The 15,937-nt window shown below is 38.0% G+C and overlaps 1 long non-coding RNA gene across 1 annotated transcript in view; it reads right to left on the bottom strand.

Annotated features, from left to right (window-relative positions):
* The window catches only part of LOC138157245 (uncharacterized), a 59,686-nt gene extending 46,552 nt beyond the window's left edge, over positions 1–13,134 (bottom strand). Inside the window, exon 1 of the long non-coding RNA XR_011167335.1 lies at positions 12,961–13,134. This is a non-coding gene — a long non-coding RNA (uncharacterized lncRNA). The remainder of the gene's footprint in view (positions 1–12,960) is intronic.
* Between the last annotated feature and the right edge of the window lie 2,803 nt (positions 13,135–15,937).

Raw genomic sequence — 15,937 nt, 5'->3', positions numbered from 1 at the left:
TGTCAACATCACTTCCTGGTTGTCTGAGTACAAAATAGCCACAGGGGGTTCCAGATGTGCTCTGATGCTTAATTGGTGGACCATGATGGGCAACTCAAGGATGGGGAGCTTAACTTAGCTGAATCAAAGTGAGGGATCATCAAAATCCTTCTCCTGTTTTGGCTAAAAAAAAAAATCTCCTTTTGTTCAATGTTAAAAAACCTCATTTCATTCTACTATTGAACAGAAACTAATAGGGAACTGGACTGAGCCAGACCTAGCCCAGAACACAGCCTCTTAAATACTTTAAGATAACTATCCTGACCGCAACCCCAAAGTCTTCTTTTCTATAAGTTAAACACACCCAGATTCTTCAGTTGCTGTTTACTTGACATGAACTCAAGGCCCTTCAAACATCCTGGTTGCCCTCCTCTGGCTACTATCCAGTTTAAAAATGTCCTTCATAAACTGTGGTACCCATTGAACACAATATTTGGGAAGAGGTCTGACAAGGATAAACAGGAATGGAACTATCCCTTAACTTTCCCAGAGCTATATCCTTTAAATGCAGCTTAAGATTATTTTAGGTTTTTTTTTTAAGCTGCCAAATCACAATTAGTTTCTTTGTTGGTTTCCTGGAGTTTTGCCATTTATGTTACCTATATGTAGGCATACATACTAATGTGAAGGGAAGGGAACAACATTAAAATAAAAATATTGGCAAAAAGAAAAACAAAATTATCTTTATTTACAGATGATATGATAAGGTAACTTATTTGACATAAATGTTCATTTGTGAGATTGGTCTCTAATTCTCTTTTTCTATTTTATCTTTCCCTGGTTGGGATATCAGGACTATGTTTATTTCATGAAAGAAGTTTTATAGTGTGCTTTCTGTCTTTTATTTTTGAGGAAATTTTTTTGTAGCATAGATTTTAATTGTGGTTTAAATTTTTGATAAAATTAATTTGTAAATTCATCTAACCTTGGCATATTTTTTCTTGAGAAATTGAGTTCTACCTTTCTTGATTTCTGTCAATAAATTTGGGTCATTTGAGACTTCTTTTTCTTATTTAGGTATTTTGTATACTCATCAATTTTCATTGAATTTTCAGTTGTGCTGATATATAATTTTGTATAGTAGTTTATGATAATTCTTTTTAAATTTTTCTTTCTGTTGTGAATTCACTTTGCCATTTTTTATTTTCATCATTTGGTTTTCCTCACTTTTTTCATTCAGGTTTGTTAATGTTTTATTGACTTTGTTAGTTTTTTTTTTTTTAAAGAAAATCAATGTGTAGTTTTGTTTAAATACTCTATCACTTTTTTCTATTTTTTTACTGTTTCTTCTTTATTTTTCACTATTTTTTTCCTTTTACCTTTTTCTTAAAAGTTCAGTTCATTGATGCTCTCCTTTTCCATTCTGTTAATATATTTGTTAATGTTAATATGTGCAGTGATGTTTTCCATTCAGAATTGTTTATTTCTGTCCCACAAGTTCTATTATGTTGCATCATTGTTGTCATCATATTTAACATAATTATTTACATAATTATTTTTTCACAATTTATTCTTTGATCTATTCATTATTCACGATATCATTATTTAGTTTGCATTTGAGTCTCTACCTTTTGCTCATTTTTCCTTTATTCACTGATAATTTTCCCATATTATGATGTATAGAGAATGCACTTTTATTTTTTTTACATTTATTTTTACATTTTTTTTACATTTATTTATGGTTCATTTATGCCCAAGAAAGTGATAAATTTTTTAAAGGCACTATAAGATACTGAAAATATTTATGTTTTTCAATATTCCTATTCAGTAGTTTCCATAGGTCAGCCAAATTGCATTTACCCAACAATATGTTCAGCTCTAGATTTTCCTTTTTGTTTTTCTTTCTATTGGATTCATCAAGATCTGAAAGAGGAAAAGTCTTCTATCATTATTGTTTTCCTATATCTATTTTACCTTGCCTACCTTAGTTACCTTACTAAAAAACAACAACAACAACAACAACATTTTTTAAAAGTAGTAATACCATTACTAGCCCTATAGCCCAAAGAAATCAAAGGAAAAAAATTGTATATGTCTAAAATTTTTATTAAAACTCTTTTTGTAGTGGCTAAGAACTAGAAACTAAGGAGATGCCCATCAATTGAGAAATCAGTAAACAAATTATGATATATGAATAAAATGGAATGCTATTTTGTTTTATGAAATAGTTTTAGAGAGACCTAGGAAGACTTGTATGAACTGATGCAGAGTGCAGTGAGTAGAACCAGGAGAACAATTTACAGAATAACAACATTGCTCCTTGCAAAAGCTGTTCTTTGATGGTGTAGTTCTGAAATGTGCTTAAAGTGTTTCTTGGTGATTGAAACTTGGGGTTTTTTTCTATTGGTGTTCTATGAATTCTCAGCTGAACATTGCCCTCTACTTCCAATACTTTTGGTCATTTTTTGAAGTGGCATAAAAGTTTTCTTTTCATGAAGACATGAAAGACATCTTTCATGATGGCTTCCTGGAAGATTTATCTTCCCTTTGAATATCTATTTGCATCCTATTGTCAAGTTAAGTATTTCTATTTTGTAGAGAACTCATTTCTTCTTCTAACCTTAAAAAATTCCATTATTTTTCCTCCAGCTTCCATATTTTATTATACATTTTCCATTCCCATTCTCAGAGACTGTATCATAAGGGAGAGTGACTTTGGGTCTTTTTCTAAATTGTCTAGTCTCTGTTTAGATTTGCTTATTTGATTCTTTCCTTAAATGAAGTGTTATAATAGTAGTAATTATAGCGAACAGTTACATAACATTTTAATATTTATATAGTACTTTACATGCATCATATAAATTGATTTTCACAATTACCTTATGAAATAGGTGCTGTTGTTATTCTCAGTTTTAGGTGAGGTAACAGACTCAGAGAAGTTAAGGAGCTTGCCCAGGATTAGACAGCAAGTATCTGAGGCACTAGATCTTAAACTATATTTTAAGGCACTATTTATCCAACCCATCTCATTGTGCAGATGACAAAACTGAGGCTCAGAAAGAATGAATTACTTCTTCAAGTTCACTGAGGAATTAAGCATCAGAGGTGGGCTTTGAACCCAGGCCTATGGATTGCAGAATCAGGGCTTTTTTTTTTTTAAACATACCACACTGCTTCCCTTCTATCCCTTTCAACCACAGTCCGTCTGAATCTATTTCTCTATCCATTAATCCATACTGCTCATTTGAAATTTGGATTTATCTGAAGTGAAGCAGGAGAATTTTAGTTTGTTTCTTATTAGATAGAATATTAGGAAGCAAGCTTTCTAAATACCACAAATTCAACAGCTCAGCAGTATAAATAAAAATAAGGCATAAAAATGATAGCTACCAAAATTATAATGCTTTGAATTTACATCAGAGAAACCATAAGGAATCAGATGCTTTCTCAGGGTTTTACTGGATACTGAAGTAATGAAGGCTACTGGGATTATTTACAAAACATTCTAGGATAATGCTGAAAGGAGAAAGAGGAAGATGTGTTTTGAGAATTTGGGGAAGGGGAGGATCCTTCATCTTGGGAACATGTGGGAAGGCACTGGTATCCAGTCTTGTTCTCCACAGCTCTTTCATTCAGAGAGATGATGATGACTAAGTGGAACAGCTGGTTGTAAAGGGCCATGATGATGAGGCACCACAATGCTGAATAGACCCAGTTCAATGGGAATGCTCCCTCTGTGGAATTTTACCTTCCCCTGTAATCCCAAACCGTGGAGAAGGCTGCTGAATTAACTACCTTCCTTCGAAAGTGTCCAAGCATAAAATCTATGTCCCACCCTTACAGTCAGACATTGAGCACTGGTTTAAGTATTTCCAAGGGTTTATGATGGCCAGTAGTAGCCACTCCTCTTCCCCATTTGCTTTTTACCTGTCTCTTCTGTGATATTGGATGCGCACTGGTAAATAAAAGAACTTAGCATGCTAACCTCTGTTTAACCTGTTATTTAAGCCAGTGGGAGTTGTGAGAAAGAGTCTAGACTAGAGTAAGAGATGCATTTTGGGGGCAGCCAGGTGGCACAGTGAGTAAGAGCACCGGCCCCAGAGGCGGGATAACCTGGGATTGAATCTGGGCTCAGACACTTAGCACCCACCCAGAAACACATGGCCATGTAACCTTGAGCAAGTTACTTAACTCCAATTGCTTAAAAAAAAAAAGATGCATTTTGCTCCACCCCTCCCTCAGTATGAGAACATCTCCCAGTAGAGCTTCTGAAGCCAGCCAAAGGTGATAAGGAGAAAGAAATAAAAAGCAGAGTTATCTATAAGCTGAACATTCATTCTTCTAGATAAACATTCTCTCTGTATCTGTCTGCCTGTTTCTTATTCTCTCTCTCTCTCTCTCTCTCTCTCTCTCTCTCTCTCTCTCTCTGTAGAATATATTGAAGTGTGATGCTCAAGGGTAGAGATATAAGTAGATATATGATATAGTGGAAAGTACCCTGGATTTGGAGTCAGAAGACCTTGTTCAAATTCCAGCTCTGCCATTTATTATTTGTGTGACCTCCGGCAAGTCATGTCCTCAGTTTGTTTCCCAGTATGTAAAGTGAGGGGAAGGGACTGGATTATCTCTAAGAAATCTTCTAAGCCCTCCATTCTATGATTCTTGGAATAGTGAAATCATCCATGTTATAGCATGATGATTGGGACACATTGGCCTGGCTGCTGTCTACCCAGCCTTCTAATTTGTTATTAGGGTAATTGTTTAAAATGAGGAAAGAATTAATCTTGCAATCGGAAGAAAATTTCATAACTGTCTCCTGACAAAGTAAAGGACAATGCTGACCTATATACATTTGAAATCTGAAATACAAAGAAAAATATTTTATGTTAGACCTACCATAGTATCAATGTTATTAATGATTAAAGAAAATAGTCAGTTCTAGTTTCATTTCTTACTTTGTTCAAGCAAGAATCAAATATCTTTTTCTCCACACTCAAAACAAAGAAAAATTAGTAAAATTAATTAGGGAAAAAACCATCATGTTTCTCCAGATCACAGCTAAGAATACAAACCATAGGCAATCAAAGAGAATACTTTATCAGGAATTGTCCATCACTAGCTCATCTGCCTGCATGATCATAACTTGAAGGATTCTGCTGCTCTTTCTGTCATCTTTTTCATCTTCATGTTGAGCCCCTTCTCTTCCTCAGAGAAATCGTGGATCCAAATAACCACGGTCAAGCAATTTGCTAGAAACAACCTCATCATCTTCTGGAAAGCCAATGCTGACTGAAGTCTCAAAGTCTTCTACAAAGGAATACAGTGTTTCTTTGTTGGCACTACATGCACTGTCAGAGGTTACCTGAGCTTTGTCAAAGGTCTCAGAATGACAAACTTTGTTCCCTGCAGAACAAAGAAGAGCTAGAAGATGAAAAAGGGCTTTCGCTAGGACACAGACTCCTTTAGCTTCCTGAGAATCAGATTATCTTCTAAGTACAAATTCCTGAAGCTCTCTCATCCTTAGGAACACATTTACTGTTGTCTCGTTGTTACAGGAGGCAGACACCAAAACAAAAACAAATAATAAATCTATCAGTGTGTTCTTTGGTTTCCAAGAATCAATAAACAGCAAAATCAGGATGGTGCAGTAGAAAGAACAGGACCTTTGATTCAGAGCTGGGAGAGACCTTAGATGCTATTGAATCCAATCCCTTGGTTTGATAGATGAGGAACTTGAGGTACAAGGAGGTTAAATGACTTGTCCAGGGTCATCTAGATAATTGGTATTTGTGGCAGGATTTTGAACATAGATCTTCCCAACTCCAAGTCTACTGCCCTAGCCAGTATGCCATGCTGCAAATAGGAGTTAAAATCCTGGCTCTGGCACTTGTTACCTGTGTTACTTAGTTACTGAATAACTTAGCCTCTCTGTATTTCAATTCATATTATATAAAATTCATATAAGAGGTTGGACTAGATGGCTTCTAAGATCCCTTCTAGGTCTGGATCTATGACCACAAGTGGATTATGTCCAAATGGAAAGTATTGTTAAGTTGTATGTCCCTCTGTCTTTAGCTCTTTCTAGACAACTGAAGTGTGGTGCTGTACTATTCTATTCATATAAGTCCTTTACAAAAGGCATTTCCATAAGGGTAAAAGGTATTCTCAGGAATTACCACATTCCTTACAACATAACCCTTCTAAATATGTAGAAGAGCCATTTTTGACTGGCATAGTGAATGATTAGGCAAGAAATATTGATCAAGATTCCTATAGCAAGTTGGGATGGCTAGGTGGCGCAGGGAATAGAGCACCGGCCCTAGAGTCAGGAGGAACTGAGTTCAAATCTGGTCTCAGACACTTAACACAAAAACTAGCCATGTGACTTTGGGTAAGTCACTTAACCTCAATTGCCCTCCAAAAAGCAAACAAACAAATGAACAACAACAACAAAAAACAAAACAAAACAAGATTCCTATAGTAAGGGGAGGGGAGGGGAAAGACATGCCAAGCTATTCCAATCAGGACCAGAATTTCAAGGAACAGAGATAAAGCATCATGTACAGTTGATCTAACTAAAAAGTTTATTAATATGTACAAACCATTAATGATTTACTCACTCATACAAGAAGTCTACAAGACATGCATCTGCTGCACTGTCATCCTGAGTCCCTACTTTGTCATGGTTTGGAGAAATTATACTGAACACATAACTACCACCCAGGCAACTGGCTCCCTGTAGACAACAGATCAGGACTAGATGGCCCACAGAGATTAGGAACTGTGTGGTTTTATACTGAAAAAAAAGGAAAATAAAGAGAGCTGACATTCCTTACAAATCCATAGAATTAACAGATCTCAGGTCATTTGTATACACCGATCATGAGTAGGCTATGCAAGTGTTCATAGAAATCTTTTGGAAATAGGTTCCTTTCCTGGATGTTCATGAATATTTAACTCACAGATATTCAAAAGTCACCCCATCTCATGTGTATCTTCTTCTGGGAAGGGGAGCCTGGTCTAACTAGGTTACATTGCAAAGTCAGTGTAGAAGAAAGTCGTGGCTTCAGAAATATGAATGAATAGCAGTTAAAAAGAGAAGCATTTGAGTAATCTTGATAAAGGAGAAAAGTTTGAAGGAATTTATTATAATTAGGCTATTAGGTTTCTTCTATTTCCCATTGAATAGTATTATTACTTTGGCCTAGATACTACCTTGATAGTTCCTTTGCCATAATTTCCTTTTTTTTTTTTTTTTTTTGCTTTTTGGAGGGCAGGGCAATTGGGGTTAAGTGACTTGCCCAAGGTCACACAGCTAGTAAATGTTAAGTGTCTGAGGCCAGATTTGAACTCAGGTCCTCCTGACTCCAGGGCCAGTGTTCTATTCACTGCACCACCTAGCTACCCCCATAATTTACTCTTGACAATCACCAAACAAGTCTTCTCACAAAAATATAACAATAACTATTTTCCTTCATTTGAATATACCTATGCACTACTTAAAAACAAAAACAAAATCCAACCTGTTAAATACAAAGTCAAGCTTAAAAATATAAATTAGGTTCCATTTTTGTTTTATATAAGTATTCATTATCGACTTCTTTTGAATAGCCAGCTTTCCTGATATGTTTCATCATAGAATCAAAGAATATTGGGGTTGGAAAGGAAGTCAGAGGCAATCTAATCCAAACTATATTTGAATTGGAATCTTTTTTATCTCTGGAAACTGATTGTCCAAATTATGCCTGAAATCTGGGACCCAAACATTCCATTTTGGGGTAGGATTAATTGCCAGGAAAGTTTTCTTTTTATGGCCTTTTAGTAACTTCTACCTGCTTGTTGCTCCCTGAGTTTTTAAAAAGTTTTATTGGTATGTTTTGTTTTTGCATTATAAGCATTTTCAGATTAGTCAACTCTACAAGAGATCTCTCTCTCTCTCTCTCTCTCTCTCTTTTTTTTTTTTTTTTACAAATTAAAACAGTTAAGCAAAACCAACAACACAGTGGCCTCATCTGAAAGGACATTGTAGCATTCTACATCTTTAGTATCCCAACCTCTCTACTTTTAATTGTTTTTAATTAACAGAATTCTATTTTTTCAACATCCCATGCCCAACCCCATTCGAAAAAAAGAGAAAAGAAAAAAATACATCCCTTATAACAAATATTTGTAGTGAAGCAAAACAAATTAATTTATTGGTGGTATACAAAGTATTTATGGCTCATTCTAACCCTAAATCTATTGCCTCTCTGTCAGGAGGTGGATAACATGTTTCATCATCAGTCTTCTGGAATCATGAATGGTCACTGTATTAATCAGAGTTCTTAAAATTTTGGTTGTTATTGTTGCCCACAGTGTTGCTGTTATTGTAGAAAATTAATCTGGTCCTGCTCATTTCACTCTCCTTTGGTTTGAAAAAGTCCTTGAAACTCTTCCTTTTCATAATCCCAATGCTATAATCTAAATTGTTCTTTTGTTTCTTCTTATTTCACTTTGCATCAGTTCACAAAAGCCTCTCCATATCTTTTGGAAATTGTTTTTCTCATTTCTTAAACACAATAGTTCTTTTATCACATTCATATCCTATAACTTCTTCAACCATTCTTCAATTCATGGTTATTCCTTTAGTTTCTTGGGGTTTTCTTTTGCCACAACAAAAAGAGCCAGAGGAGGGGTCAAGAAGGAAAGGAGAAAAGCAGAAAGTAACATGCAAAAGAAACAAATCTCGATAAGCCTTTGAAAAACTGAGAGTTGACTATAATTATTTTCATTACTCCTCCTCCACATATCCTGCTGCTTTCTAGCCCACATTGACTTTTCCCACCTCTCACGTTTCTTTTGTAGTTAGTACTGTGTGGTTTAGTATCTATTGTCCCAAGTGTGTTAATTTGATCTCCCCAGATCAATTGTAAACTCTGAGGGACCAAGGGATCCTCTTCTGTCTTAGACTTTTTTTGTATCCACCACAAAACTGGGAACATAGAAACTCAGTTGCAAGAGACGTGGGAAGGAAGGGATCATCTGAACCTGTATTTTGGTGCAGGGGAAAGATATGGGGGGGGGTGAGTGAGAGTAAGAAGTAAAGGATGACACCAAGCTTAAGTGATTGGGAGAATGGTGATACCCTTGAGAGTAATAGGAAAGTCTGAAGAGAGGAGGTTTGTGGATGAAAGATGATGAGTTCAGTTTTATATGTAGTGAATTTAAGATGTCTATGGAACACTCAGTTTGAGATGTCCAATAGGCAGTTGGAAATACAAGGTCAGAAGAAGGGTCAAGTCTAGATAAATAGTCATGAAAATATCTATGTAGAGATGACAATTGAATCCATGGTAGCTGATGAGATTAGCAAATGAGATAGTATGTAGAGAGAAGGGGGTCCAAGACAGAGCCTTGGGGAATTCACCCATGTTTAGTGGGCATGATCTGGATGAAGTTTTAGCAAAGGAGACTGAGAAGAAGTGGTTGTCCATATAGGAGGAGAACCTATAAAGAAGAGTGTCATAAAACCTTACAGAGAAAAGAGTATCAAAAAGAGGGGTATTGACAATGTCAATAGATGCAGAGAGGTTAAAAAATCAGAAACTTTGGGGTTATGCAGCTAGGATATTTTAGAGGCTGGACCTGAACCTAGGTCTTCCTGACACCAAGGCTGTCCCTCTATCCATTATTTTGCACTGGATCTAGACCTGGAAGGAACCACAAACATCTTCTAGATTCATATCCTTATTTTACACTTGAGGAAATGGAGCCCCAGAAAGATAAGTGACTTTTTCAAGATCACACAAATAACAGTAAGTGACAAAACTGGGATTTGAACCCAAGTCCTCTGACTCTACATTCATGCTTTGTTGTTGTTGTTGTTCACTAATTCAGTTGTGTCCAACTCTTCATGACTCCATTTGGGGTTTTCTTGGCAAATGTACTGGAGTGGTTTGCTATTTCCTTCTCCAGCTCATTTTACAGTTGAGGAACTGAAGCAGACATGGTTAAGTGACTTGCCCAGGGTCACACAGCTGGAAGTGTGTGAGGCCAAATTTGAGCTCAGAAAGATAAATCTTCCTGACTCCAGGTCCATAGCTCCATTCACTGTACTGCCTAGTTGCCCATATATTCTAGCACAAATTACCTTTCTGTTCCATCACAACTTCCTATCTATAAAACAAAAACAATACTACTTTTATTTTTTGGACAGTTAACAAAGATATGTTTGGTTATACATAGCAAGGAAAGGATGTTCAGAGCAGGGAAAAGATATTCAACAATAAAATATATTAATTCATTTGAGTACAGCTTCCCTGCATCTGTGTTCTCTATGATGGTTTGGCTATCAGAAGCCTGAGGAAAGAATCAAGTTTCACCTGGCAGGTAGCAGCCTTTACCTTATTAGTCAATTAAGTCTAAAGAATGATTTCAATGTTTTTACCGGAGAAAACCGGCCTAGCCCCAGTGGTTCATGGGATATTGTTCCTACCACATCTCATCTCTGGGTAGCAAGGTTCTGAAGGTCTTCTAGAGCATCTTCTACCCTTTCAATGGCTTCAGTACTATTAATGAATAATCCTGACCTCAGGGTATGGGAAGTCAGGCATAAGCAACACTGTAGAAAAACTAGAAAGAAAAACTAAAACAGAAAGATAGAAAAACAAAAGACAAGTCATATAATAGTCCCCTGAAGAAATGACTGAATGTGGGAAGGAAGAACAGAAATCCCAGGCTTCCCCTCCACCATTCAAAGGGACTAAGTCCTAGATTTTTAATAGTCTTGTCCATGCAATGCCAAACCTTTGCAGTTCACAAGGAGTTTCCTAAAGGGACAGTGAGCAGGAACATCAGGACTCTTGTAGAGAGGATATTTCGTACACAGTCACTGCTTCTTGTCAATATCATTTGTACTAAGGCATAAGAGATCATTGCTCTCTTTCATACAACTTGTACCAGTGCTGGGGTCAATACAGAGAATAATTCTGTGTGTACTAGCCTCTATTTAGTGTCTTTGGTTCCACCAACTGGGACTTTCCCTTCTTTAAGTCTCATGGGATGGGGAGAAAGATTCTTAATCTTTGTGCTTTAGGGGCCTCAACTGAGGGATTGACCCCTTCCTATTCAGTGTCTGCGGAGACAATCTCATCTCTTTCCTACATACACCAGAGAGTAAGCCACCTCTCCACCTTGCCACCCTTTGGTCCTCCAAGCTGTCTTTGAGAAAGGGGCATCCAATAACCACTGAAAACTGTCCCACTAGAAATTTGGAGGAGACCCAACTCATTCTATGAGTGTTACCTCACTTAAAGTGAGAACCTGATAAGACCTTAAGTTAAAAGGACCAGGGTCCCCCCACTGCATCCTGGGCCATCTCCAGTCTTTCTGGTGAACATCTGGCCACTGGACCCATATGGCTCTGGAGGAGAAAGTGAGGCTGGTGACTTTGCACAGCCCTCCCTCACTAAAATCAAAGTCAACTGCAAGTCATCTCCCTTATGTCATGGTCTGTGAGAATGAAGAGCAAACACAATAACAACAACATCACAGTAAGCAAAGGGTTATGCTGAGACTACCTTTGCCAGTGTCCATGTCAGGGCTCATTGCTCTGGGGCCTGAATCACTGTGGCTCATGCTGCAGCCAGAGAATAATAATACCCATGGTACTTTACAAGAGCATCATGACCATCAAGTCAAATCAAATCAAAAACTATTTATTAAGTGCTTACTATTTGCTAATCCCTGTGCTAAGCACTGGGAATACGAAGACAAATAGAAAGAAACAATCCCGGACCTCCAGCAGGTTAGATACTAAATGAGAGAAGAAAACACATAAAAAAGGAGCTCAAAGGGGAGAGGGGAAGAGATGAAGGTACCTGACTGGGGTCATTCTAAAGTCCAGAAGAGTCAGGAATGTAGCCTGGAGAAGAATGAAGACTTAAGGAGGCCTGGGCCTCCTTAAAGTGGAGCTTCTGGGAGGAACTAGCCAGTCAGAGGGAGAACCTGCAAGGGTGGGGGGCACTTCCAAAGCCAGAAGTCCAGGGGTAGAATGAAGAGGTTTCTGGGGCACTATTTTAATGTCAGCTGGACTGTAAGTATTACGTGGGCATATATCAATATTAGCAGTCAGTATACTTCAGTGTTATTAATATTACCATCTAGTCCCAATTCCTCATTTTACAGGAAAAAAACAGGAGCTCAGAGAAACCAAATGACTTACCAAAGATCACTTTATAGGAAAAGAACTAGGAGTAGCACCCAGATTTCCTGATTTCCTGTTCAGGATCCTTTCCTATTCCCAGAATCTATGTGCTTTTTAAAAATTAAACTGAAACTCATTAGATTAATGCATTGTGAAGATTCAAAAAAAAATGTATGAAGTCCTTGGCCCCATCAAGATTAAACACAGAAATTCAAGCAGAAGTGCAGGCTTGCTGCATTAGTCCCAGAAAAATAGAATGGACAGTGATTCCAATCACATAATTATCTATGATGGATAAACTCAGTGGTAAATATTACAAAGTTGTGTGCCCTTAGATCCATGGGAATGACTCCTTTTGCTGTCAGCTTTGTATCATGGGCAACTTTGTTACTAGTCAGGCATAAAAGACAGTGTGGGGAAAATTTATCACACCAAGTGTGACATTGCATTGTAAAAGTATGCATTAAATGAGAGTGAGAGGTTATAAGTCTGACAGAAACCTGATCTGTATTCCCTAATTATAGAATCTCACTTTCGAAAAACTGACACAAATGTTGAGTCAAATTAAATGTTGTCTAATTAACCATCATATACAAGACTTCAAAGCAGAATGACTACATTGTCCTCAGCCAAGTCCCTGAAACCCAAGGACTTGTGTGAATTGTCAGTCAACAGGACCGCCCCCTTTCAGCCAACAGCCAGCTAGCTACAAGGTGAGGCTTGTTGCATTCATTTTCCCACAGCTCTCCTTTTAGGCCTTGCTTGTAATATTTACAGAAAAAGGCAATGCTGCTCACCACTTTCACACAATGAGGTGTGGGAGTCGATAGGGATATTCCTCCAGCTCTGAACTCCCCCAATGAGCTGCCACAAGCTGTTATGAATGGCCCAGCTGACAAGCTGATGACTGATAAATGAAAAACAAACAGCACTGGTAATTCATGAAAACACGCCCAGCTCTGACAACCAGGAGTGCCGAGTGACACTTCAGATAATGGAATTTTGTAAGTTACTTTCTTAAAGGGTCCATGGTTTATAATTATTCTTTTGGTGGCGGATATGTTAGTGTTACTAGAGCTATAGACAGTGATATTAGGCAGATGACTTTACCTGAGCCTTATTTTCTCCATTTATAAAATGGGAATTATAATATTTGCACTAACTAAACTCATAGCATTATGACTAATCCTTAAAAAACTATATAAATTGGGGGTGGCTAGGTGGTGCAGTGGGTAGAGCACCGGCCCTGGAGTCAGGAGGCCCAGAGTTCAAATCCAGCCTCAGACACTTAACACAAAAACGAGCCCTGTGACTTTGGGCAAGTCACTTAACCCCAATTGCCCTCCAAAAAGCAAAAAAAAAAAAAAAAATTAAATTGTCCTAAAAAATGACCACTGGCAAAAAGTTTGCACAGAATCTTAGCATTTAGAGAAAGAAGAGACCTGAGAGATCATTTAGTCTCTCTAGTTGTGCCATTTTACAGGTGAGGAAATGGTGCCCAAAGACAGAGAGAGTAAAAAGCTGCCTGCCTCCAACTTTAGTGAGTGTTCTCTTTATGGCGGGCTTTCTCTCCTCAAAGAGGTCTGTCATCACAAATAAGTTCTCGCCATATAAAAATAAATAATAATAATAACTCTCATTTATATAGGTTTTTTTTTTGCTTTTTGGAGGGCAATTGGGGTTCTATTCCGTTCAACTATTCTCATGCTGAGAAAAGTTTCATAAGTTACAATTATTGTTTTTCCATGTAGAAATATAAATAGTTCAACTTTTATAAATTCCTTATGATTTCTTTTCACTGTTTATCTTCTCATGCTTCTCTTGCTTCTTGTATCTGAATGTCAAATTTTCTATTCAACTCTGGTTTTTTCATCAAGAAAGTTTTTAAAGTCCTCTATTCCACTGAATGATCATATTTTCCCTTGAAACATGATACTCAGTTTTGCTGGGTAGGTGATTCTTGGTTTTAATCCCAGCTCCTTTGACCACTGGAATATCATATTCCAAGCCCTTCGATCCCTCAGTGTAGAAGCTGCCAGATCCTGTGTTAACCTGATTGTGTTTCCACAATATTCAAATTGTTTCTTCCTGGCTGCTTGTACTATTTTCTCCTTGATCTGGGAACTCCAGAACCTGGCTATAATATTCCTAGGAATTTTCTTTTGGGGATCTTTTTCAGGAGGTCATTGGTGTATTCTTTCAACCTCTATTTTGCCCTCTGGTTCTAAAACATCAGAGCAATTTTCCTTGAGAATTTCTTGAAGGATGATTTCTAGGTTCTTTTTCTGATCATGGCTTTCTGGTAGTCCAATAATTTTTAAATTACCTCTCCTCGATCTATTTTCCAGGTCAGTGGTTTTCCCAATGAGATATTTCTCATTGCCTTCTATTTTTTCATTTGTTTGGATCTGTTTAATAGTATCTTGATTTCTCATAAAGTCACTAGCTTCCATTTGCTCCAATCTAATTCTGAAGAAATGATTCTCTTCAGTGAGCTTTTGAGATTCTTTTTCCATCTGGCAAATTTGGCATTTTAAGGCATTCTCCTCATTGGCTTTTTGATCCCCTTTTGCCATTTGAGTTAGTCTGTTTTTTAAGGTGTCATTTTTTTTCAGTCAGGTTGTTGACTCTCATTTCATAATTTTCTTGCATTGTTCTCATTTCTCTTCCCAATTTTTCCTCCACTTCTCTTATTTGGTTTTCAAAATCCTTTTTAAGCTCCTCCATGGCCTATCACCAGCTCATATTTTTCTTGGAAGCTTTTGGCGCAGGAGTTATGACTTTGCTGTCTTCCTGCTGTTCCATATTTTGATCCTTTTTGTCCCCAAAATAGGGGTTTAAAGTTGGGTTTCTCTGTTTGCTTTGCTTCCTTTGCCTGCTTATGTTGCCACTCAATTACTTGACTTTTGGGCTTTTTGTAGGACTATGCTACCATAGGGGAGCTTTGCCGCAAAGACTGGGGTTTTCTCAGCTGCCAAAGGTTGGGTGGCCTCTCTGAAGCCTCCACACTCTCTGGCAAGCTGGTCTCATACCCCAGGACCTCCACCCTAAACCACAATCCAGATCCAAGCAGTTAAAGCAAGAGCAATTACCCCTCAGACTGGTTCCTTGGCCCCCCTACAGTCTGCAGGCCAGGAGCTGGAGCTGCCATGTGGTGGTGGCTGCACGGCCCTGGCACCTCAGCGACTTCTCCCTCTAGGGGATAAAGGCTGACCATGTCCCAAACTACCAGATCCCAAAGTCCACACTGCACTGACCTCTCACTTTGTCCTTGGCATCTATGGGTTGATAATTCTGGAAACCACCACAGCTGCTGGTAATCTGAAGTCCCTCCAGCCAGTGGCTTGTCAGGCATGCCCTGAGGCTAAAACCTCCTGCTGGGCCTGGGGTCGGCTCCCAGAATGCTATGCTGGCCCCTTCCTGCTGGCCTGCCGGGCTGTTCTCAGCAGGAGGTTAGCTTCTCTGTGTCATTTTGTGGGTTCTGCAACTCCAAAGTTTGTTCAGAGTCACCTTTTACATGAATTGTAGGAGGTGGGAGCTGGAGCCACACAGAAGTCCTGTTTTTACTCTGCCCCCTCCCCCACCCCCACCATGTTTCTAATTTCAAGGAAGTAGAAAAGGCAGGTATAAGATAACAGCAGCAATGATGAGGACAGAGCACATGAACCAGTTCCATTATCCTCAAGTGTTGCTATATGATATGTTGATTGGCTAATTAAAAGGGTCTCATCCAAACTTGCACTAGAGCCAAACATCTGAAAGAGAAGTTATTTT

This window comes from Petaurus breviceps, unplaced genomic scaffold, assembly GCF_028583685.1.
Source record: "Petaurus breviceps papuanus isolate PSGF00001 unplaced genomic scaffold, PetGlider_PUasm1.0 171, whole genome shotgun sequence".
Lineage (NCBI taxonomy): Eukaryota > Metazoa > Chordata > Mammalia > Diprotodontia > Petauridae > Petaurus > Petaurus breviceps.
The sequence above is the reverse complement of the archived record's forward strand: the minus strand, read 5'-3'. Positions and strand labels throughout refer to the sequence as shown.